Source organism: Eschrichtius robustus, chromosome 7, assembly GCF_028021215.1.
Source record: "Eschrichtius robustus isolate mEscRob2 chromosome 7, mEscRob2.pri, whole genome shotgun sequence".
Taxonomy (NCBI): domain Eukaryota; kingdom Metazoa; phylum Chordata; class Mammalia; order Artiodactyla; family Eschrichtiidae; genus Eschrichtius; species Eschrichtius robustus.
This window is the reverse complement of record NC_090830.1, coordinates 84723893-84750545: the sequence shown is the minus strand read 5'-3', so window position 1 is coordinate 84750545 and position 26653 is coordinate 84723893.

Below are 26653 nucleotides of genomic sequence, written 5' to 3'. Positions count from 1 at the left end.
ACATCTTCTTTCTCCATTCATCTGTTAATGGACACTTAGGTTGCTTCCAAGTCCTGGCTATTGTAAATAGAGCAGCAATGAACATTGTGGTACATGACTCTTTTTGAATTATGGTTTTCTCAGGGTATATGCCCAGTAGTGGGATTGCTGCGTCGTATGGTAGTTCTATTTGTAGTTTTTTAAGGAACCTCCATACTGTTCTCCATAGTGGCTGTATGAATTTACATTCCCACCAACAGTGTATGAGGGTTCACTTTTCTCCACACCCTCTCCAGCATTTATTGTTTGTAGATTTTTTGATGATGGCCATTCTGACTGGTGTGAGATGATACCGCATTGTAGGTTTGATTTGCATTTCTCTAATGATTAATGATGTTGAGCATTCTTTCATGTGTTGGTTGGCAATCTGTATATCTTCTTTGGAGAAATGTCTATTTAGGTCTTCTGCCCATTTTTGGATTGGGTTGTTTGTTTTTTGATATTGAGCTGCATGAGCTGCTGGTAAATTTTGGAGATTAATCCTTTGTCAGTTGCTTCACTTGCAAATATTTTCTCCCATTCTGAGGGTTGTCTTTTCGTCTTGTTTATGGTTTCCTTTGCTATGCAAAAGCTTTTAAGTTTCATTAGGTCCCATTTGTTTATTTTTGTTTTTACTTCCATTTCTCTAGGAGGGGGGTCAAAAAGGATCTTGCTGTGATTTATGTCATAGAGTGTTCTGCCTATGTTTTCCTCAAAGAGTTTGATACTGTCTGGCCTTACATTCAGGTCTTTAATCCATTTTGAGTTTATTTTCATGTACGGTGTTAGGGAGTGTTCTAATTTCATTCTTTTACATGTAGCTGTCCAGTTTTCCCAGCACCACTTATTGAAGAGGCTGTCTTTTCTCCATTGTATATTCTCGCCTCCTTTATCAAAGATAAGGTAACCATATGTGCGTGGGTTTGTCTCTGGGCTTTCTATCCTGTTCCATTGATCTATATTTCTGTTTTTGTGCCAGTACCAAACTGTCTTGATTACTGTAGCTTTGTACTATAGTCTGAAGTCAGGGAGCCTGATTCCTCTAGCTCCATTTTTCTTTCTCAAGTTTGCTTTGGCTATTCAGGGTCTTTTGTGTTTCCATACAGATTGTGAAATTTTTTGTCCTAGTTCTGTGAAAAATGCCATTGGTAGTTTGATAGGGATTGCATTGAATCTGTAGATTGCTTTGGGTAGTAGAGTCATTTTGACAATGTTGATTCTTCCAATCCAAGAACATGGTGTATCTCTCCATCTGTTTGTATCATCTTTAATTTCTTTCATCAGTGTCTTATAATTTTCTGCATACAGGTCTTTTGTCTCCTTAGGTAGGTTTATTCCTAGATATTTTATTCTTTTTGTTGCAGTGGTAAATGGGAGTATTTTCTTAATTTCACTTTCAGATTTTTCATCATCAGTGTATAGGAATGCAAGAGATTTTTGTGCATTAATTTTGTATCCTGCTACTCTACCAAATTCATTGATTAGCTCTAGTAGTTTTCTGGTAGGATTTTTAGGATTCTCTATGTATAGTAACATGTCATCTGCAAACAGTGACAGCTTTACTTCTTCTTTTCCGATTTGGATTCCTTTTATTTCTTTTTCTTCTCTGATTGCTGTGGCTAAAACTTCCAAAACTGTGTTGAATGATAGCGGTGAGAGTGGGCAACCTTGTCTTGTTCCTGATCTTAGTGGAAATGGTTTCAGTTTTTCACCATTGAGGACGATGTTGGCTGTGGGTTTGTCATATATTGCCTTTATTATATTGAGGTAAGTTCCCTCTGTGCCTACTTTCTGGAGGGTTTTTGTCATAAATGGGTGTTGAATTTTGTCGAAAGCTTTCTCTGCATCTATTGAGATGATCATATGATTTTTCTCCTTCAATTTGTTAATATGGTGTACCACATTGATTGATTTGCATATATTGAAGAATCCTGGCATTCCTGGGATAAACCCCACTTGATCATTGTGTATGATGCTTTTAATGTGCTGTTGGATTCTGTTTGCTAGTATTTTGTTGAGGATTTTTGCATCTATGTTCATCAGTGATATTGGTCTGTAGTTTCTTTTATTGTGACATCTTTGTCTGGTTTTGGTATCAGGGAGATGGTGGCCTCGTAGAATGAGTTTGGGAGTGTTCCTCCCTCTGCTATATTTTTTAAGAGTTTGAGAAGGATAGGTGTTAGCTCTTCTCTAAATGTTTGATAGAATTCACCTGTGAAGCCATCTGGTCCTGGGCTTTTATTTGTTGGAAGATTTTTAATCACAGTTTCAATTTCAGTGCTTGTGATTGGTCTGTTCATATTTTCTATTTCTCCCTGGTTCAGTCTCAGAAGGTTGTGCATTTCTAAGAATTTGTCCATTTCTTCCAGGTTGTCCATTTTATTGGCATATAGTTGCTTGTAGTAATCTCTCATGATCCTTTGTATTACTGCAGCGTCAGTTGTTACTTCCCCTTTTTCATTTCTAATTCTACTGATTTGAGTCTTCTCCCTTTTTTTCTTGATGAGTCTGGCTAATGGTTTATCAATTTTGTTTATCTTCTCAAAGAATCAGCTTTTCGTTTTATTGATCTTTGCTATCATTTCCTTCATTTCTTTTTCATTTATTTCTGATCTTATCTTTATGATTTCTTTCCTTCTGCTAACTTTGGGCGTTTTTTGTTCTTCTTTCTCTGATTGCTTTAGGTGTAAGGTTAGGTTGTTTTTTTGAGATGTTTCTTGTTTCATAAGGTAGGATTGTATTGCTATAAACTTCCCTCTCGGAACTGCTTTTGCTGCATCCCATAGGTTTTGGGTCGTTGTGTTTTCATTGTCCTTTGTTTCTAGGTATTTTTTGATTTCCTCTTTGATTTCTTCAGTGATGTCTTGGTTATTAAGCAGTGTATTGTTCAGCCTCCATGTGTTTGTATTTTTTACAGATTTTTTCCTGTAATTCATATCTAGTCTCATAGCATTGTGGTCAGAAAAGATACTTGATACAATTTCAATTTTCTTCAATTTACCAAGGCTTGATTTGTGACCCAAGATGTGATCTATCCTGGAGACTGTTCCATGGGCGCTTGAGAAGAAAGTGTATTCTGTTGTTTTTGGATGGAATGTCCTATAAGTATTAATTAAGTCCATCTTGTTTAATGTATCATTTAAAGCTTGTGTTTACTTATTTATTTTCCTTTTGGATGATCTGTCCTTTGATGAAAGTGGGGTGTTAAAGTCCCCTACTATGATTGTGTTACTGTCGATTTCCCCTTTTATGGCTGTTAGTATTTGCCTTATGTATTGAGGTACTCCTATGTTGGGTGCATAAATATTTACAATTGTTATATCTTCTTCTTCGATTGATCCCTTGATCATTTACAATTGTTATATCTTCTTCTTGGATTGATCCCTTGATCATTATGTAGTGTCCTTCTTTGTCTCTTGTAATAGTCTTTATTTTAAAGTCTGTTTTGTCTGATATGAGAATTGCTACTCCAGCTTTCTTTTGATTTCCATTTGCATGGAATATCTTTTTCCATCCCCTCACTTTCAGTCTGTATGTGTCCCTAGGTCTAAAGTGGGTCTCTTGTAGACAGCATTTATACAGGTCTTGTTTTGGTATCCATTCAGCCAGTCTGCGTCTTTTGGTTGGAGCATTTAATCCATTTACAGTTAAGGTAATTATTGATATGTATGTTCCTGTTACCATTTTCTTAATTGTTTTGGGTTTGTTATTGTAGATCTTTTCTTTCTCTTGTGTTTCCTGCCTAGCGAAGTTCCTTTAGCATTTGTTGTAAAGCTGGTTTGGTTGTGCTCAAATCCCTTTGCTTTTGCTTGTCTGTAAAGGTTTTAATTTCTCTGTCAAATCTCAATGAGATCCTTGCTGGATAGAGTAATCTTGGTTGTAGGTTTTTCCCTTTCATTACTTTAAATATGTCCTGCCACTCCCTTCTGGCTTGCAGAGTTTCTGCTGAAAGATCAGCTGTTAACCTTATGAGGATTCCCTTGTATGTTATTTGTTGTTTTTCCCTTGCTGCTTTTAATATTTTTTCTTTGTATTTAATTTTTGATAGTTTGATTAATACGTGTCTTTGCATGTTTCTCCTTGGATTTATCCTGTATGGGACTCTCTGTGCTTCCTGGAGTTGATTAACTATTTCCTTTCCCATATTAGGGAAGTTTTCAAGTATAATCACTTCAAATATTTTCTCAGTCCCTTTCTTTTTCTCTTCTTCTTCTGGGACCCCTATAATTCGAATATATATATGTTGGTGTGTTTAGTATTGTCCCAGATGTCTCTGAGACTGTCCTCAATTCTTTTTATTCTTTTTTCTTTATTGTGCTCTGCAGTAGTTTTTTCCACTATTTTATCTTCCAGGTCACTTATCCGTTTTTCTGCCTCAATTATTCTGCTATTGATCGCTTGTGGAGAATTTTTAATTTCATTTATTGTGTTGTTCATGATTGTTTGTTTGCTCTTTAGTTCTCCTAGGTCCATATTAAACGTTTCTTGTATTTTCTGTGTTCTATTTCCAAGATTTTGGATCATCTTTAGTATCATTATTCTGATTTCTTTTTCCAGTAGACTGCCTATTTCCTCTTCATTTTTTAGGTCTGGTGGGTTTTTACCTTGCTCCTTCATCTGCTGTGTGTTTCTTTGTCTTACTGTGTTTGGGGTCTCCTGTTTTCAGGCTGCAGTTTTGTAGTTCCTGTTGTTTTTGGTGTCTGCCCCCGGTGGCTAAGGTTGGTTCAGTGGGTTGTGGAGGCTTCCTGGTAGAGGGGAATGGTGCCTGTGTTCTGGTCGATGAGGCAGGATCTTGTCTTTCTGGTGGGCAGGTCCACGTCTGGTGGTGTGTTTTGTGGTGTCTGTGACCTTATTATGATTTTAGGCAGTGTCTCTGCTAATGGCTGGGGTTGTGTTCTTGTCTTGCTAGTTGTTTTGCATTGGGTGTCCAGCACTGTAGCTTGCTGGTCGTTGAGTGGAGCTGGGTCTTGGCGTTGAGATGGAGATCTCTGGGAGATTTTTGCCGTTTGATATTACGTGGAGCTGGGAGGTCTCTGGTGGACCAATGTCCTGAACTTTGCTCTCCCACCTCAGAGGCACAGCCCTGACGCCTGACTGGAGCGCCAATGCCTGTCTTCCACACGGCTCAGAATAAAAGGGAGGAAAAAAAAGAAAGAAAGAAAGAAAGAGATAAGATAAAATAAAGTAAAATTAAAACTTATTAAAATAAAAAACAAAAAATAGTTATTAAAAAATGTTTTTTAACTAATTAAAAAAAAAGAAAGAAAGAACAACCAAACCAAAAAACAAATTCACCAATGATAACAAGTGCTGAAAACTATATTAAAAAAACCAAAAAAACAAAAAAATGGATGGACAGAACCATAGGAGAAATGGTAAAAGCAAAGCTATACAGAGAAAATCTCACACAGAATCATACACATACACACTCACCAAAAGAGAAAAAGGGAAAAAAATATATATATATCGTTGCTCCCAAAGTCCACCTCCTCAATTTGGGATGATTAGTCGTCTGTTCAGGTATTCCACAGATGCAGGGTATGTCAAGTTGATTGTGGAGATTTAATCCGCTGCTCCTGAGGCTGCATGGAGAGATTTCCCTTTCTCTTCTTTGTTTGCACAGCTCCCGGGGTTCAGCTTTGGATTTGGCCCCACCTCTGCGTGTAGGTGGCCTGAGTGCGTCTGTTCTTCGCTCAGACAGGACGGGGTTAAAGGAGCCGCTGATTCGGGGGCTCTGGCTCACTCAGGCCAGGGGGAGGGAGGGAGGGGTACGGATGCGGGGCGAGTCTGCAGCGGCAGAGGCTGGCGTGACGTTGCAGCAGCCTGAGGCGCGCCGTGCGTTCTCCCGGGGAAGTTGTCCCTGGATCACTGGACCCTGGCAGTGGCGGGCTGCACAGGCTCCCGGGAGGTGAGGTGTGGAGAGTGACCTGTGCTTGCCCACAGGCTTCTTGGTGGCGGCAGCAGCAGCCTTAGCGTCTCATGCCCGTCTCTGGGGTCCGCACTGATAGCCGCGGCTCGTGCCCGTCTCTGGAGCTCGTTTAGGCGGCGCTCTGAATCCCCTCTCCTCGCGCACCAGGAAACAAAGAGGCAAGAAAAAGTCTCTTGCCTCTTCGGCAGCTCCCCACTTTTTTCCGGACTCCCTCCCGGCTAGCTGTGGTGCACTAGCCCCCTTCAGGCTGTGTTCACGCCGCCAACCCCAGTCCTCTCCCTGGGATCCGACCGAAGCCCGAGCCTCAGCTCCCAGCCCCCGCCTGCCCCAGCTGGTGAGCAGACAAGCCTCTCGGGCTGGTGAGTGCAGTTCGGCACTGATCCTCTGTGTGGGAATCTCTCCGCTTTGCCCTCTGCACCCCTGTTGCTGCGCTCTCCTCTGTGGCTCCGAAGCTTCCCCCCTCTGCCACCCGCAGTCTCCGCCCGCGAAGGGGCTTCCTAGTGTGTGGAGACCTTTCCTCCTCACGGCTCCCTCCCACTGGTGCAGGCCCCGTCCTTATTCTTTTGTCTCTGTTTTTTTCTTTTTTCTTTTGCCCTACCCAAGTACGTGGGGAGTTTCTTGCCTTTTGGGAGGTCTGAGGTCTTCTGCCAGCGTTCAGTAGATGTTCTGTAGGAGTTGTTCCACGTGTAGATGTATTTCTCATGTATTTGTGGGGAGGAAGGTGATCTCCACGTCTTACTCTTCCACCATCTTGAAGCCTCTCTTGATTGTTTTCTGACTTAAAGGGCCAAATTGTTAGTCCTTATACTTATCACTTCAAAAGTGGATAAAAAAAAATATGGAATGAGAAGCATAATTATAAAAGTTCTTATGTAAATAAGCTGTATAATAGCTTCTCTAATTTGTGCATTTAAACCCTATTTATTTTAATGTAGTAGGCTTCTAAAAAAATCAGGGCATATATTTTAGTTGATTCCATGATGAAACACACACGCGCATGCACGCACACACACACACACACTCAAACTAAATATTGTATTTGCAATATATAAAGAACTAAGGTAGGTGCCAAATTAGTTTATGTGTAAATTAATTTCAAAGAAGATGCTAACAGTTATAAGCAGGGATTTTATTTTAAAAAATTAATGCATTCCACTACACAAAAGTAATATGTAGAATATGAGAACGATGAACCTACATTTTAAAGTAAGACATAAAATTTTTCAGGGATGCTATCAGAAAAATGAAGAGATGCGAAAAATGACCGTGGTCTTTGTAGCAACCACAATGAGTAAAACTCCAAACGTGTCGTGGAATGAGGAGGCTGCATTGTATCTGTGTAGGTGGGAGAAGGTTGGGGAATAATGCCAAGACACATAAATTAGCTCTCATAACGTATTCTACTATACTGAGTGGGAGTAAGTCAAAACTTTCTTCTGAGCCTTTCACCTTGAACAAACACCCTGCCCACTTGCTCATCTTCTTTCTAATCTCCATTTCAATTTCTTTTGCTTTCTCATTTTATTGGATGTCTCCATGGCAACTATACATTACTAATCTTTATACAAAATATAAATCCATACCCCTCCCATCCTACTCTTCATTCTCAGCTCAGCTCAGTCAGTAGTGCCTCTCACCATACAATCAGGCCAGGTGGCATCATAAGCAAGTTTCTCCTAACTCCTCACACTCACGTTTCACCTTCAAGTCACCAAGTCTTGTTGAGCATGTCTTCAAAATAATCATTAATAATCATTAAATGTGTTGCCTCCTCTCTACTTCCACTGACATCTTTTCGTAGTTCAAACTTTATGACAAGTGACTCCTGTTACCATCCATGATACTTCAATATTAGCTAGACCTATAGCCTTCAGAAGAAAATCTTTATATAACTAAATTCTTTATAGCTACTGGTAGCTAAGTGATGAACTTCTGGCTCCTGGGGAAGACATTATAGGAAAGAATCTTTAATGGGAGAGTGGTATTTTCCCTCTTTTTTCTTCTTTTTACTGGTTAAAATATGGCCAAATAACAATAGCTGCAACTGACTTCATGGCATATGACTGACCTTGGGAATGGCATTTAGGCAAGTTAGAACAACAGAAAGGACAGTGCCTTTGGCCTTGACAACATGAAGGGCCATTCTGACCCTCTGTCATCAACCTTGGGACTTGTTGAACATGAGAGAAAAATAATTGTCTCTCTCACTTAATATGCTTATTTTGTATACTTTTGTTACTGGACCCATACCTAATGCTAAAAAATATACCCTCCACTTTTGCTCGAAAAAGTTTGCAATATTCTTCTACCTGACCTGGTATTACTCCACTCCAAAACAGAGTTCAGATACCTGCTAACTGGAACTTCAGAAGACCAAATCCTATCACATTTACTTATCTGGTTACTCCTGCCTATTGTCCATAAGATGAAGTTATAAACATGTAGCCTGGCAAAGGGGAAATTCATAATTAGGCCTATACCTTCCTTTATAGACTCACTTCCTGCCACTCTCACACTCTTTCTGCGTTTTCCAGAATTTACTGCATAAATTTTTATTGAGCACCTACTAAAGAGCTTGACATTTCAAGTACTTCATATCTCTTCCCAGACCCATGGACCAGAATTTGCTGATTCCTCTACCTGAAAGGCCTTCCCTCCTTTTTCGTTCTATAGGGGCTTACATTTTGCCTTACACGTGAAGCCATTCCTAACCCTTTCCTAATCCATTGTTTCTTCTTTCTGTATTACACTGTGCATATTTTAATTGGTGATTTCCATGCCTTATTACTTTCTTTCACATGTTGCCTTTCCCATTAGACTATATATTTTTTTGTAGCAGGAATATTATAACCGTCTTCAAATTCCTAGTATCTGGCAGGTGCCAGGAGCATAGGAATGTCCAAAAATATTTGTGAAAAGAATATTAATAAGATAATTTTAGACCTAAAAGGGACATCTTGTGTCATCCTACCCACCTGTCTTTTACTAGATTAGAAAACAAAGGTTCAGAGAAGTTAAAAAAAAATTGAAATCATGTAACTATTACAATATCAAGATTAAGTCGGGGTTTGTCTGACTCACAAATTGGTGACAGTTACCCCACTTCATGTCAGTTTTATTTTTGTATATGAATTATTTCAGTAATTAATCTTGTTTTTCTTTTCATTTTCCCCACCATATCTGTTCATCTAATGTTAAAATGTTTATTTTCTCAGCCTCCTAGTGATTTGACTTGCCTCCTAAAAATTAGAACACTGTTAGAAGACAAAGGCTGAGAGAGAAGTTAATGTATAGAATTAGTTATGCAAAATCTTCATAAACTTTTGTACCTGAAAAGATAAAATAAACTGCAACATTCTCAATTTTTCTCATGTACTAAATCCACAACCTCTCATTATATTTCTTCCCAAATAATTGAAACCCATTACTAATGGGGGAGTTAACTACCAGACACAGTTAAAAGTCCTATCTGATATATCTCAGTGACATTGAAATGCTCATAAAGGGAAAAGAAAAGTGGTTTCTTTATGTTATCCTTGCAAAATATTCAGACGTTAGCTTCTGGAAGAAGGCATAGAACCACGAAGTTGCCATCTTCATTGTAGAAGAATCGTAAAAATCATGCAGTCTTTTGGGTCACATGTTTAGAAAGCAGGCCAGAAAAACTGAATGATTCTTGACCCTATAGGAAGAATTATGAGAAAGATGGGACTGGAACTGCTATTTCTAAGCTCCCCTAACCAAGTCTTATTCCTCTTCCCCAAGCACTTTTTGTTTTGGGTGAGTTGAACATATTGAAGGAATAAGGAAAAAGAAAGGAAGAAATTTAGCAATCATGTTTAGGCAATTCTAGATTAGAGAAAGATACTTGTCATTTTCTTTGGGGGCTTTCATGCAAGACAGATAGGTAATACATTCATTTAATTTTTGTTTTGCACAGCACTCCTTAAACCTTACCTCAAAGTGTATCTATGCTATTTAAACCTCACGAGTACCTCTTTGCTATCCACATTTTACAAATGAGAAAACTGATATAAAGAGGATATATATCCACAATAATAACAACAGCAAACGTTTCTTGGGCATTTACTACACTAAGCAATCAACTAAGCTATTTACAAGTATGATCTCATTTTCTCTTCGCAGAAGCCATACAAAATAAATTTTGCTGTCACAGATAATATAGAGGTTAAACAATCTGCAAAATTTCCCAGATGCTGAATGAAGTGATCGTAAGGGGCCAGAATTAAAGCCCATAGCTTCCCTTTTGACTCCAAAATCATAACACAACTCTCCTTAGGAGGAAAAAAATGTCCCCATATTAATTACAGACCCTCTCAGTCACAGATATGCAAGGGTAACCCTGCCTACATTAAGATGATAAAACACCTGAGCGTACCTCCCAGCTTGAGAAAATTAGCAAAACGTATAAACATTTAAAATGCACGAGACAGTGGTTCTCAATGTCTGGACCTCCAACCAGGGGAACTTACTGGAAATGCAAATTTAAGGTCCCACCCCAGATATACTGAATCAGAAACACTGGAAGCATCCTCTAATCGTCTGTGTTCTAACAAGTGCTCTGATGCCAGCTAAAGCGTGGGAACCACACTGCCCACTGAACCTTGTAAGATCCACCTCAAAGCCACTCAGCCCAGATCCTAAAACCTGGTAATACACTTCCCTGATTTCCTCATTTGGGACTCTATGACTTTATGAGGTGGCATTTGCCCTTTTCTTTTTGTGGTCTCATGGGGCATCAGTAGTCAACACATTGGATTGAGAGATGAAACCAATCTGTATCAACCTCACAGGAATGGGTAGGGATTAAATATTTCAGTCTCTCTCTTTTCCAACCCTCTGAGATACTGCCAGTGCCTCCCACTGGCCAACACAGCCAGAAGATAAAGGGCAAGGTTATTTGTAAAGTTGTCCGTAAAAGTTGGCCTCTCAGCCCCCGCAGTGAGGTAGATATTCATGGAAACAATGCAGAGGAAAAAATGAAAGAAGTATATCAATGTACCCCAAATCCCCCTCAATATCAAGTAATTTATTTTGTTCAGAATAGAAACTGTGTCATCCAAACAGGAAACATATAAGGACCCATCAGTTACTACATTATAAATGGTGCATTATCCATCTGTCATACTGCTACATGGAACCTAAAATACTGGTCACTTCCAGTGGTTTTCATGTAAGATACTTGGGACAAAATGAGGAATACAGAAATGATAAAGCATAGCTTCTGTTGCTTTCACTTCTATAGCTAGCCATGAGCCTGAGGCTGATAATTGTAACTTCCTTTTTCAAGGGGATTCCGTTATCCCCTTTGTCCAGCATTCTGGCTGGCTGGGATTCTTAACCAAAACTTTGTTCCTGCTTGACCTGAGTGTTTTCTGGATCTGTATTTATTAGATTGCTGAAATTTACTATTGATTAAGACTACTGGGCAAGAGAATATTAGAGATGTGCAGTAATTCCCCTGAGCTCCGTGCTGAATCGTCTGTACCCATTGATTACCTTTGGAAATCAAGGCTAAATCGTTCTGGTCCCTAGGGTAAACTCCCTTTCATGCCTGTTGAATGAGCAACATGAAGAACCCTAAACGCCCAAGGAGGACTTTCAGCTTCCAATTATTAACAATAACTATGTTTCCTAGTGGAAGAATTCTCGTGGGCAATTAAGGACTTCTAAATCCATTGATCCCAAAGTTGATTGTGTAAGAATTAAAAATTCTTTTAATGGGTTCTTTAGTGTAATTACCTCCATTTGGTGACTGGACCTGTGTATCCTGACTATACAGGAATAAATTCCAAATATTGGATGCAGATCTAAGGTATTTATTATATTTTGTTCTCCCAGAAAGGATTCTAATATTGCAGTTTTACCTCCCAACTTTAGCTATAACTGAGTTGTATCAATCCAGTTGTTTCTTTGTAATGGGTACATGGTAACACTTGTGAATTCCACGTGTATGAACCTATCCTTGCATGTCATGGAAGCAGTACTGTATAAATTACCATGATGATGAATAAGGCATTCTGGAAATCCATGATAGAGAGGGGCACTGCAGAAATGCTTCAGTCAGGGAAGGCATATTCATACATGGAATATATCTGTCCCTGTGAGGAAATATCACTGACATTTTCATGATGGAAGGGGTTCAGTGTCATTAACCTACCAGCTGGTTTCCCCAGGAAGTATTCTCATACGGGTGCCAGTGAAGAGACGCTCATTGTTGCCCTCTGCTTTTATAGGTTGGGCAGTAAGTAGGTTTCACAATCAAATCAACCTTTATAAGGGGAAATCCCATGTACAGTTGTAGAGCCCATGTACAGTTACCACCTTTGCCACCATGGCCACCTTGTACATTTTCTCATGAAATAAGCACTGCAGTGGCTGGGGGGAATAATCCTATTCAGACTAGGTGATATTGTCTATTGGGAAACAATTCTCCATAACGTTTCTGTATATTTAGGATTGTCTTCTCGAGTATGTTTATACGCAGACATACTTGGAAGCTAGAGATAGTGTCTCCCTCTGGATCAGAGGGCATATTTGTTTCCTGGTCAGGATAATAAAGGTAATGTCTTCTCTTGGGAACAAAGATTGGGCAAGTTTGCTAGAAGTGTCCTTAGGAGATGTAGTTTTCTAAGCACTGGTACTTCAGCTGTGACATGGATCCACAGTGTGCATCTGTGCTTGATTGTGCATCATCCCCCTGAGACTTGAGAAGGATCAAGGGGAACCAATGCACATATGAAGCTCATGCTATGTGCTGTGCCATAGGTAATAAACAGTATCTTGTTGTCTCCCTGCTGGTGAGATCTATGGATGTATGGCAGAACAAACTAGCAACCTTAGGAGCTGAATCTGCCTTGGGTCTACTTGATCAACTGACTGTAATTTTCTTTTTTTGTAGTATCTTTGTCTGGTTTTGGTTTCAGGATGATGGTGGCCTCATAGAATGAGTTGGGGAGCGTTCCTTCCTCCGCAATATTTTGGAAGAGTTTGAGAAGGATGGGTGTTAGCTCTTCTCTAAATGTTTGATAGAATTTACCTGTGAAGCCATCTGGTCCTGGACTTTTGTGTGTTGGAAGATTTTTAATGACAGTTTCAATTCCATTACTTGTGATTGGTCTGTTCATATTTTCTATTTCTTCCTGCTTCAGTCTTGGAAGGTTATACCTTTCTAAGAATTTGTCCATTTCTTCCAGGTTGTCCATTTTATTGACATAGGGTTGCTTGTAGTAGTCTCGTAGGATGCTTTGTGTTTCTGTGGTGTCTGTTGTTAACTTCACCTTTTTCATTTCTAATTTTATTGATTTGAGTCCTCTCCCTCTTTTTCTTGATGAGTCTGGCTAATGGCTTATCCATTTTTCTTATCTTCTCAAAGAACCAGCTTTTAGTTTTATTGATCTTTGCTATTGTTTTCTTTGTTTCTATTTCATTTATTTCTGCTCTGATCTTTATGATTCCTTTCCTTCTGCTAACTTTGGGTTTTGTTTGTTCTTCTTTCTCTAGTTCCTTTAGGTGTAAGGTTAGATTGTTTACTTGAGATTTTTCTTGTTTCTTGAGGTAGGCTTGTATAGCTATAAACTTCCCTCTTAGAACTGCTTTCGCTGCATCCCATAGGTTTTGGATCGTCGTGTTTTCATTGTCATTTGTCTCTAGGTATTTTTTTGATTTCCTCTTTGATTTCTTCAGTGATCTCTTGGTTATTTAGTAACGTATTGTTTAGCCTCCATGTGTTTGTATTTTTTACGTTTTTTTCCCTGTAATTCATTTCTAATCTCATAGCGTTGTGGTCAGAAAAGATGCTTGATATGATTTCAGTTTTCTTAAATTTACTGAGGCTTGATTTGTGACCCAAGATGTGATCTATCCTGGAGAATGCTCTGTGCGCCCTTGAGAAGAATGTGTAATCTGCTGGTTTTGGAAGGAATGTCCTATAAATATCAATTAAATCTGTCTGGTCTATTGTGTCATTTAAAGCTTCTGTTTCCTTATTTTCATTTTGGCCGATCTGTTCATTGGTGTTTGTGAGGTGTTAAAGTCCCCCACTATTATTGTGTTACTGTCGATTTCCTCTTTTATAGCTGTTAGCAGTTGCCTTATGTATCGAGATGCTCCTATGTTGGGTGCATATATATTTATAATTGTTATATCTTCTTCTTGGATTGATCCCTTGATCATTATGTAGTGTCCTTCCTTGCCTCTTGTAACCTTCTTTATTTTAAAGTCCATTTTATCTGATATGAGTATAGCTACTCCAGCTTTCTTTTGATTTCCATTTGCATGGAATATCTTTTTCCATCCCTTCACTTTCAGTCTGTATGTGTCCCTAGGGCTGAAGTGGGTCTCTTGTAGACAGCTTATATATGGGTCTTGTTTTTGTATCCATTCAGCAAGCCTGTGTCTTTTGGTTGGAGCATTTAATCCATTCACGTTTAAGGTAATTATCAACATGTATGTTCCTATGACCATTTTCTTAATTGTTTTGGGTTTGCTTTTGTAGGTCCTTTTCTTCTCTTGTGTTTCCCACTTAGAGAAGTTCCTTTAGCATTTGTTGTAGAGCTGGTTTGGTGGTGCTAAATTCCCTTAGCTTTTGCTTGTCTGTAAAGCTTTTGATTTCTCCATCGAATCTGAATGAGATCCTTGCCAGGTAGAGTAATCTTGGTTGTAGGTTCTTCCCTTTCATCACTTTAAATATATCATGCCACTCCCTTCTGGCTTGTAGAGTTTCTGCTGAGAAATCAGCTGTTAACCTTATGGGAGTTCCCTTGTATGTTATTTGTCGTTTTTCCCTTGCTGCTTTCAATAATTTTCCTTTGTCTTTAATTTTTGCCAGTTTGATTACTGTGTGTCTCGGCATGTTTCTCCTTGGGTTTATCCTGTATGGGACTCACTGTGCTTCCTGGCCTTTGGTGGCTATTTCCTTTCCCATGTTAGGGAAATTTTCGACTATAATCTCTTCAAATATTTTCTCTGGTCCTTTCTCTCTCTCTTCTCCTTCTGGGACCCCTATAATGCGAATGTTGTTGCGTTTAATGTTGTCCCAGAGGTCTCTTAGGCTGTCTTCATTTCTCTTCATTCTTTTTCCTTTAGTCTGTTCCGCAGCAGTGAATTCCACCATTCTGTCTTCCAGGTCACTTATCCGTTCTTCCGCCTCAGTTATTCTGCTATTGATTCCTTCTAGTGTAGTTTTCATTTCAGTTATTGTATTGTTCATCTCTCTTTGTTCTTTAATTCTTCTAGGTGTTTGTTAACCATTTCTTGCATCTTCTCGATCTTTGCCTCCATTCATTTTCTGAGGTCCTGGATCATCTTCGTTATCATTATTCTGAATTCTTTTTCTGGAAGGTTGCCTATCTCCACTGCATTTAGTTGTTTTTCTGGGGTTTTATCTTGTTCCTTCATCTGGTATATAGCCCTCTGCCTTTTCATCTTGTCTATCTTTCTGTGAATGTGGTTTTTGTTCCACAGTCTGCAGGATTGTAGTTCTTCTTGCTTCTGCTGTCTGCCCTCTGGTGGATGAGGCTATCTAAGAGGCTTGTGCAAGTTTCCTTATGGGAGGGACTGGTGGTGCATAGCGCTGACTGTTGTTCTAGTGGGCAGAGCTCAGTAAAACTTTAATCTGCTTGACTGCTGATGTGTGCGGCCTGGTTCCCTCCCTGTTGATTGTTTGGCCTGAGGCAACCCAACATTGGAGCCTATCTGGGCTCTTTGGTGGGGCTAATGGCAGACTCTGGGAGGGCTCAGGCCAAGGAGTACTTCCCAGAACTTCTGCTGCCAGTGTCCTTGTCCCCATGGTGAGCCACAGCCACCTCCCGCCTCTGCAGGAGACCCTCCAACACTAGCAGGCAGGTTTGGTTCAGTCTCCCCTGGGGTCACTGCTCCTTCCCCTGGGTCCTGATGCGCACACTACTTTGTGTGTGCCCTCCAAGAGTGGAGTCTTTGTTTCCCCTAGTCCTGTCGAAGTCCTGCAATCAAATCCCACTGGCCTTCAAAGTCTGATTCTCTAGGGATTCCTCCTCCCATTGCCGGCCCCCCAGGTTGGGAAACTGACATGGGGCTCAGGACCTTCGCTCCAGTGGGTGGACTTCTGTGGTATAAGTGTTCTCCAGTCTGTGAGTCACCCACCCAGCAGTTATGGGATTTGCTTTTACTACGATTGCGCCCCTCCTACCGTCTCATTATGGCTTGTCCTTTGTCTTTGGATGTGGGGTGTCCTTTTTGGTGAGTTCCAGTGTCTTCCTGTCGATGATTGTCCAGCAGCTAGTTGTGATTCTGGTGTTCTCGCAAGAGGGAGTGAGAGCACATCCTTCTACTCCGCCGTCTTGGTTCGTAATCTGGGTGAGATTTTCTAAGGCAGAATATCTTCATGCTGTCTATGGTATTTGTTCTCTTTAAGCTGAAGATTACTATGTAGCATGGTACAGCAGAATCTCTTTCCCTGATATTGATGAAAGTAATGAGATCCCAGAGTGTTAAAGTCAAGAGTTGTGCTTAACTATAAGAAATACAGAGTTGCAAATATCCCAACAAGCCACAGGGGTAGAGTGGCGATTAGTCTTTTGACCGTAGAGATCTATGTTCTTTATGATTATGTGTGAAATTTGGCGGAATTTTCTAATTTGGCCAGGGTGTCAGCAGGGCCATGCTCCCTCTGAAATTCTGGGTAGGATACTTCCTTGCCTTTTCCAGCTTCTGGTGGTGGCAGTTAATCCTTGGCATTCCTTGACTTGTAGCTGCATCACTTCAGTCTCTGCCTCTGTCATCACACAGCCTTTACCCTCTGTGTCTCTGTCTTCAGATGGCAGTTTCCTCTTCTTATAAGGACACCAGTCACAGTCATATTGGATTCGAAACCACTCTAATGACCTTCTCTTAATTTAATTATGTCTGCAAAGACATTATTTCTTAATAGGGTGACATTCACAGATACGAAGGATTAGGATTTCAATGTATCTTTTTTTTTTTTTTTTTGAGAACGAAGTTTTTTTGTTTTTTTAAATTTTATTTATTTATTTATTTATTTATTTATTTATTTATTTATGGCTGTATTGGGTCTTCGTTTCTGTGCGAGGGCTTTCTCTAGTTGCGGCAAGTGGGGGCCACTCTTCATCACGGTGCGTGGGCCTCTCACATATCGCGGCCTCTCTTGTTGCGGAGCACAGGCTCCAGACGCGCAGGCTCAGCAATTATGGCTCACGGGCCTAGTTGCTCCGTGGCATGTGGGATCTTCCCAGACCAGGGCTTGAACCCATGTCCCCTGCATTGGCAGGCAGACTCTCAACCACTGCGCCACCAGGGAAGCCCTCAACGTATCTTTTTATGGACACAATTTAATTAATAACTCCTCCCAACAAAGAGACCAACTGTGTTGTTCTTCAAATTTATGGGCGACTTGGTAGGACAGAAAAGAAATCTTCACATTCTATCATTTATTTAAAGAGATTATTTACAAAGGTGGGGCAGCATTATGGGAACCAAAAACTGCACAGCTAGCAGTAGCTTGAATTTGTTACCACCTCCAGGGTTGTATGAGTAAGAGGAGGATACAATAACTATAATCCATAGAGAGGAGCCAGACAGAGAACGTACTCTGACAGTAGCTTTAGTCTTTGATTGAGGGATTCAGCCAGCCCCAGTCATCCTATCAGGGTGGCAACTGGGGGAATAAACACCTGGACCATTTATCTTGTAATCTCCTGCCATTGCCTCCTGTGGGTCAAACCCAACTGTCAGGTACCCAGGACATAGAACATGGAGAAAAAGGGTAGAAGGTTAATTTGGAGGGACAGAGAGAAAATACCCAGCACAACTCATGTAACTGTAGTTCACAAAATAAAAAAAATATGAATAGATCATAATTTTTTAATTCAAAAAAATTTCAGTGAGAATCTAGTTATTAAGTCATAGATTGACCGACATCATAAATTGATAATACAAATTCTTGGTAATATTGTTGGAAAAGAGGGTAATTCTGTCCGTTATTTAAAGGCAAATCCATTTGATTCTGCCATTTTCTTTGTAGGAATTTTTTCTGCACGTCTATTGGACATAGCATAAACACTCTTCAAGGATGTTCATGTAAGCATTGCTTATAACAGAAGAAGCCTGACCAATAACGAAATGTTTATAAAAACTGTTTAGATAAAAATTAGCACATCAATTTAATAGAATTTTATGAATCCACAAAAATCGTAAACTAAGACATTTAGTTTAAATTTTAGGTGGGGTATATGCGTTAACCTTCTCTCTAACCTGAGATAGTAGTTTAATTCAATAGCAATAAAAAGAATGGAATAAAGGAAAAAATCAACTTTTATTTCAGGAGGAATAGAGGAGCAAATGTCTAACGTTTCTTCTATAGGAATACAATATATTCATGAATAATTCATTAAATTTTCCAAGAGTGTTGAGTGATCCATAAATCTAAATTATTTTATACCGATTTCCACTTAAGTGTAGATCTATTTATGAGCTCAACAATTCAGTCCTTTTTTTTTTTTTTTTTTTTTTTTTTTAAATTTTTGGCTGTGTTGGGTCTTCGTTTCTGTGCAAGGGCTTTCTCCAGTTGCGGCGAGTGGGGGCCACTCTTCATCGCGGTGCGCGGGCCTCTCACTGTCGCGGCCTCTCCCGTTGCGGAGCACAGGCTCCAGATGCGCAGGCTCAGTAGTTGTGGCTCACGGGCTTAGTTGCTCCGCGGCATGTGGGATCTTCCCAGACCAGGGCTCGAACCCGTGTGCCCTGCATTGGCAGGCAGATTCTTAACCACTGCGCCACCAGGGAAGCCCCAATTCAGTCCTTTTTCTGTTTGCTTGTTTTTATTTTATTTATTCTTTTGCCCATGCTTACATATGTTGCAGATATTTTCTCCCCATCTACGTCTTGCTTCATTTTCTTAACAGTATATTTTGATAAGCAGGGCTTTTTAATTTGAATGAACTCCAATATACCTTTTTGTTTTATTTTATGCTTAGTGGTTTTTGTGTCATCTATGAAACCTTTGACAAGCAAAGGTCTTGAAGAAATACCCCTATGTTGTCTTTCAGAACATTTATAATTTAGATTTTATATTTAAGGCTATGGTCCATCACAAATTAATTTTTGTTTATGCTTCAAGGAACGGATCAAAGTTTATTTATCACATTGTTTAAGCTTCATTTGTGAAAAAGATTTTCTTTCTACTGTTGAATTGCCTCAATGCCTTTGTGAAATAAAAACTATATTCCTCAGCATTTCTTGCCATTAGTTATGCCAGTGGGGTAGAAGGATCTGGGAAGAGTCCTTTATTCTTTCCTCCTCTTTGCTACTGGAATGTGGCCACAAGGTTGCCATCTTGGGACATGAGACAGAAGTCACATGTTATTATTGCTCTGCCAGCTTTAATATAGGCAGAGTTCCCTGTTGATGAATGTGGAGCACATACCCAACTAACTCTGGCTACTTCCCACAGGACTTTGTTATTTTGGAGAAAGGTACATTTATTTTTGTCAAAAAAATTCATAAGAAGAGATAAAATGGAATACAAAAATAAACAATATTTTATTTCCTCTAGTTTTCTCATTGCTTTCACATGAATGAATGTCCTTTGCACCTTTTAATATCCTTACTAGAAGCTGAAATCTATTAGTTGGTTTTTAAATTTCAATAATTTGTTTTTATTTCTAAAATTATTTTCCTTTAAGTTAGCTTGGTTATTTTTTGGTAGTCTATAATTCTTTGATCTATTTTGTGATTCCATCTTTTACATATTAAACATCTGATATATAGTTATGTTATCTCTATCTGATAACTGTAATATCTGATTTTCTTAAAGAGGTCTAAATCTTTTTTTTTTTCAGCTGGCTGTCAATAATGGTGGATTCTTTACTTGTATGTTTTGCCGTCTTTTATTGTGAATTCAAGTTTGGTAATCTTAATATGTAGCAGTGACTCGGGCCTTAATGGGAGAATTATCATTCTGAGAGGATTTTAGTTTGCTTATACCTGGAACCAGGGAGCACCAATAAACTAGCACTCATCCCAGCCTCTTACAACATCCAGAAATACCCTGAATCTCACAATTAGCACTGGATTTGGCATTGGAGAAATTTCTCTTGTAATTAAGCCAGATCACTGACTTCATTTGCTTTGATATTCCCTTCCAGTCCGGTAATACAACTTTATATTTTATGCAACTTTAATTACTTTGTGACTGAAAGGCTTTTCAAATTTTCTACTTCATCAAATGGACAGAAAATGATATTTGAGGAAATAATTTTCAAAATAAAATATTCATTATCCAGCCAACCTGCAGTTTGATCCTTAGGCAAAATAAAGACATTTTCAATATGTAAAGCATCAGAATGTTTATCTAAAATTCTTTAACATATATACCAGTAAAAAAAAAAGAACTTAACAAAAAGTGAAAATATTATATCCAGGAAAGATTGCATTTGTTTCTGTAGCTAAGGGATGATCTGTAACCAGAAATAGTTATACTTAGAGAATAGGCTTTTCAGATTAATCCAGGCAAACAAAGAGTGGAAAGGAGTATGCTTTTCATAAGTAAGGGGAATGAATGGAACATACACAATAGACCTTGGGAGAAATTTGAGGTATGAAAAGAATATACATTGAGGTACCTGGTGGATGGTAAAAGAAGGGTGTAAGTTCATATTTGAATTCAGGAATATTCTCCTTATGGTACCCAGAAATCATGGCATGGATCTTCAAAAAAAGAATTATACTACAGTACACTTCTTGGCTCTGCAATAAGTAGATTTTACAGAGGAATTAACAATATCTTTATTGATTTTCAAATTTTAGAATCTACAAAACAAAAGTGGAAGACTTAATTGTGGCTACAAAATAAAAAGTTAATTTCCACATAGAAGAGGAGAGAAATGAGGAAGGAAAGAAAACTGGAAAAAAAGAATAGGTCTTAATCTCTTTGAATAACCTTCTCCCTGTGGTTGATGGTACAAAGAATGGGTATTTCTACACGCTGTTATTAGTTGAAAGGTTGACCAGTAGAGATAAGGATATTAATATTTAACTAACATGGGAGAATGGAAAACAATATGGTGAGAGTGGTCTAGATATATTAAACCTTATCATAACAGTAGAAAGTTAACCAGAAATAGCTAAAATAGATAAGTGAGTGGATACTAATAAAAATACATCATTTAGAAATAGAAACTTTATATTAGTTGCTTACATCCGTGTAACAATTTACCACAAATTAGTAGTATTATACAGCACCTACTTATTCTCTATTGTTCCGTGGGTCAGAAGTCTGACTGGCCCATCTGGGTTCTGTGCTCAGCATTTCACAGTGCTGGAAGCTCTGTGGAAGAATCCACTTACAAGCTCATTCAGGCAGAATTCACCTCCATGTCATTATAGAACTGCAGCCCAATTTCCCTGCTGGCTGTTGGTCAGGGGGTGCTTTCTGCTTCTGGAGGCCACTTGTATTCCGTCTCACAGGCCATCCCCATCTTCAGACTAGCAATGGCGCTTGAAGTCCTTGCTTTAAGAATTTCTCTATCTTCTCTTCTTTCTTCCCTTTGTGCCTTCCTCTTCTGCTACTAGTCAGAGAGCATTCTCTGATTTTAAAGGGTTTGTGTGATTGAATTAGGACCTTTTTCTTTTAAGGTCAACTGTGGAATATCACATAACACAATCACAGGAAGTGAGTTTCCAGGAAATTTACAGGTTCCAGCGATTAGGGGCCGTGGAATCTTACGGCCATTGCTAGAAATTCTGCTTTCTACAGAATTCACTCTTAGAAATTCCAAAGAGAAATGGCTGAAGATATTTTTTTTCCTGTGGGGAATATGACTGGAGTGCAGATCCTCCAAAATATGCTAGGAGTTTAACTTTCTATTTTAAAAAAGGCAAAAATTGAATTCTGTGGTAAAATCATAAATTACCCAGTCAAATTTGGATGAATTGTATATATTAAGCAAAAATATATTTAGTTCTCTTTTAACCACAAAAAATAAAATATAAGAATAAAACATGTTAGAAGATAAATCAAATATTTTTAATCTGTAAGGTGACTTAGAAGTATATATTTTACTTTATAAAATCTTAACCTTTTTAACAATTACCATAAAGTTAAACAATCCAAAGCTAACAAGGATAAAGCTTGCAACTTAAAAAAAATTAATATACAGTATATCTTCTAATAACAAAAAAGAAAAAATATATTAAAATATTATAGTGACTTCCCTGGTGGTCCAGTGGGTAAGACTTCAACGCTCCCAGTGCAGGGGCCCAGGTTCGATCCCTGGTTGGGGAACTAGATCCCACATGCACACCGCAACTAAGAGTCCTCATGCCGCAACTGAGAAGTCCACATGCCGCAACTAAGACCTGGTGCAGCCTAAATAAATAAGTAAATAAATATTAAAAAAATATACAGATCATTAGAATAATGGGTCAAATATATTAACAGACAATTCACACTGGGAAATAGAAGTGGTTTATAAATTTATAAAAAGATGTTAACCTTATTGCTAGCCAAGAAAATGAGAATTAAGAGTAAAGTGAAATAGTATTTTGTTCAACTGATTAGCAATTAAAAAATATACACAATATACCATTTCAGGGACACTTGAACTATTCTCCCTGACTGGGTCTATTCCTCCTAATTTGTACCTCAGTAGAATCTTGAATATTCACATTGCACTATTATTGAAATTGTAACTTTATATTTGTATACCGTAATTAATATATGTCTCTACTACTTAATTTTCAGGGCTTAACATAATGTCTAGACTATGGAAACTGCTCCGTAAACATATATTTGAATGGATAAAAAAGAATTGCTTATGAGAATATGGGATAATGCATAACCTCATGTATTTTTGTCAGGAGGAAAAACTGCTAAAATCATTTTTTGAAATAATTTGGGAATACTTGATAAAATTATAATGAACAAACATTTGACCAGGAGATTTCATTTCTTTAAAAATTTTTTTTAATTATTGAGGTATAATTGACATATAACATTATATTAGTTTCATGAGTAAAACATAATTATTTCATATTCATACATATTTTTAAATAGTCACCACAATAAGCCAAGTTAACATCCTTCACTGTTCATGGTTACAGTTTTTTTTGTTGTTGTGCGAGAACTTTTCAGATGTATTCTTTTAGCAAATTTCAAAATATACAATACTGTATTATTAACTGTAATCACAGTGCTGTACATTACATTCCCATGACTTATTTATTTTATTACTGGAAGTTTATGCCTCTTGATGCCCTTCGTCCATCTGCCCCCCCTCCCCCTCCGCCCCCACCACACCGCTGACTCTGGCAACCACCTATCTGTTTTCCATACCTATATGTTTGGGTTTTTTTTTTTTTTTTGGGGATTCCACATGTAAGTGACATAATACAGTATTTGTCTTTCTCTGTCTGACTTACTTCACTTAGCATAATGCCCTCAATGTCCATTCATGTTGTCACAAGCAGCAAGATTTCCTTCTTTTTTATGGCTGAATAATATTCCACTGTTCGTGTGTGTATATGTGTATATGTAGATATAGATATAGGTATATACATCGCTATAGATATAGCGATGTATATACCTATATCTATATCTATAGCTATATCTATACATCTTCTTTATTCATTCATCCATCAGTGAACACTTAGGTTCCTTCCATGTCTTGGCCATTGTAAATAATGCTGCTGTGAACATGGGGGTGCGTATATCTTTTCAAGTTAGTGTTTTCATTTTCTTCAGATAAATATGCAGAAGTGGAATTGCTGGATCACAAGGTAGTTCTACTGTTAGTTTTTTTGAGGTAATTCCATACTGCTTTCTATATTGGCTGCACCAATTTACATTCCCATCAACAGTGCACAAGAGTTCCCATTTCTCTGCATCTTCATCAACACTTGTTATTTCTTGTCTTTTTGATAAGAGCCGTTTTGACGAGTGTAAGTTAATGTCTTATTGTGGTTTTGATTTGTATTTCCCTGATGATTAGTGATGTTGAGCATCTTTTCATGTGTCTGTATGTCTTCTTTGGAAAAAAGTCTATTCAGTTCCTCTGCCTATTTTTCAATTGGATTGTATGGGTTTTTTGTTTGTTTTGTTTTTTTTGTTTTTTGGGGGTTTTTTTGTGCTGTTGAGTTGTATGAGTTATTTGTATACTTTGGATACTAACCCTTCATCAGATATATGATTTGCAAATATTTTCTCCCATTCAGTAGGCTGAGTTTTCATTTTGCTGATGGCTTCCTTTGCTGTGCATAAGCTTTTTAGCTCTATGTAGTCCCACTTGTTTATTTTTGCTTTTATTGCCTTTGTGAGAACCAATTTTTAATATTTGAAGATAGGTTTGCTGATTGCATCATCTCATTATCTATTAGTTAATACAAAGGTAAAAACAATAATTTACTTATCAAAAGTAAGAGCCAAAGAGTAATTTGCTCAGATATTTAAAACACTTTATATTTAAGATTTTAAAAAACATTCATTTTATGCAGTATCTTGTCATTCAGTGGCTTTAGCTTTATTGTTTTCTTACCTTTATGAATGGTATGAACTGAACACTGAGAAATATTTCCAGCTTCAAAGAGGTCAGTAATCTCTTTTATGGAATTTTTACAAGTTATTTCATAAGCAATTCATCAAAAATCAATTTTGTTCAATATCCTTCTAAATTAATTCAGTCTAGAAATACTGTCATTGCAGTAGAGAATGACATTTGATAGCTAGTTACAGTAATCAGATTTATAAAAATCCCAAATTTATAAGCCAAAGTAAGCTTTAAAATCTTCTTCAAATTGTACTGAATAAACAATACCAACTGATGGTATCAAGTCACTTATTACTGAGAGTCATATAACCAGATGCCATTTTGCTTCAGCATTTTTACACATTTTGCAATTAAACCTTGCACTACTTACCAGTGCCCATCTTGCCACCACATTACTTTAAAAACTAAGTAAAATAACAGAGTATATTTAAAGATATTATATATTCACCAATAAGAAAGAGATTTCTGTCTTTAAAAGGTAAATGAAAAGAGCTGGTGATAATTAACCTTGGACTCTATACATGCTGTGTTTTGATTCAGACTGGTTGTACTTACTGAACATGGCAGCATTACACACTATAGTCTTTGTAAACTATTATATCTAACTTTTGAATGATACTGTTTCTAACTGAAAACAGTCACTTAATAAATAGGCAAGGTGAAAAACTATATCAAGATGGAAATGCTATAAACCTTTGTTAAAAAAATCAGTATCTAACCATAAAACCTCTCCTCCCTGCCAACCAGTATGATCTGAAATGACCAATATTCATAAAAAGAAAAACCTATATCAATATTAGAAATGTCATTAGATTTCAAAATGACAGGAAATAAAAGTTTCTGCCAGATGCATAGAAGTTGGGAACAGAGAGAAGAAAAGCTATCAAATACACAATTAAGTGACTATGGCTAATTTATATCTAACCTAGCTAAGAATTCTTTTACTTTAGAAGTTATAAAGTACAAGTCTAACTTTATTTGTAGCATTTGGGGAATACAGAAGAGAGTTCCAGACATACTGAAACAGACACTCGGGCAATAGGGCCCAGCAATCTGTGGTTGATCAAGCCCTCCCAGGGATTTGGATGCACGTTCAAGTTTGAGAAACTACATTAGACAAATGTTTTCACTAATATTGTAATAAGTAAGGAAGTCATCATCATGTTAACTAAGGAGTTGCCTTATTCATTAAATAGAATCAAATAGAGTTTAGTAAAAGTAAATAGAGTGGAAACCTAGAATGGTTCCATATTCTGTTCCAATTCTGAGGGAAACAGAACGGCATATAGATCTGGCTACAGGTGACTTTGTCTTGGATACAAAAAGACCGGAAGCAGCAAGACCGATTGCTATTAGTCCACACTGGCTAGAGATGAGGAAGATCTAAACTAGAGCAGTAGTAATGACAATGAGTTAAAGGCAAAATGCCATTGAAGTGTGGATGGCACATATTTGGCAAGATTTATCATTGATTGAGTCCAAGGAATGAGTTGCAGAGCAACTTTTATAAGGTAGGATTTTTTACATTTTGCTATAAGATGTATCCTAGGCGCAAACTAAAGCTTTCCCTCCCTTTATTTATTTATTTAACAAAATTATTTAGTCCCTGCTATAGTATATGTGCTATATATTATGTCACTGTATTTCCTTTATCTTCTTCTGTTGTTTAGCCATATCTTTCCTGAATTCAGATAATTTCTTTTGAACTCTTTGATAGTTTTGTAATGTAGTTAAGTTCATTGATGTGTCAAAGTGAGATGAATAGAAAAAAACACCAGTGAATGAACAAATTCCCTGCCTTCATCCTTACCTTTTAATTTAAGTAGGCAGAAAACAAGCAAATGAATATATTTCAGAACGTCAGCTGATGACAAGTGTAATGAAGAAAGATAAAATCATAGGAAAGTAGAGTGATAAAGGGTGCTATCTTAGATAACAATTTGGGGATAGTTCTCTCTGAAGAGCTGACTTTTTAAACAAGACCAAAAAAAAAAAAAAAAAAACCCACAAAGATTAGGTAAAGGACATTACAGATAGGGGCATTTACAAATGCAAATGCTCTGAAATGGACCATGTTGAACATGTTGAGAAATAGAAAGGAAGACAATACAGCTGCAGCTGAATGAGTATGGAGGAGAAAGATTGGAGA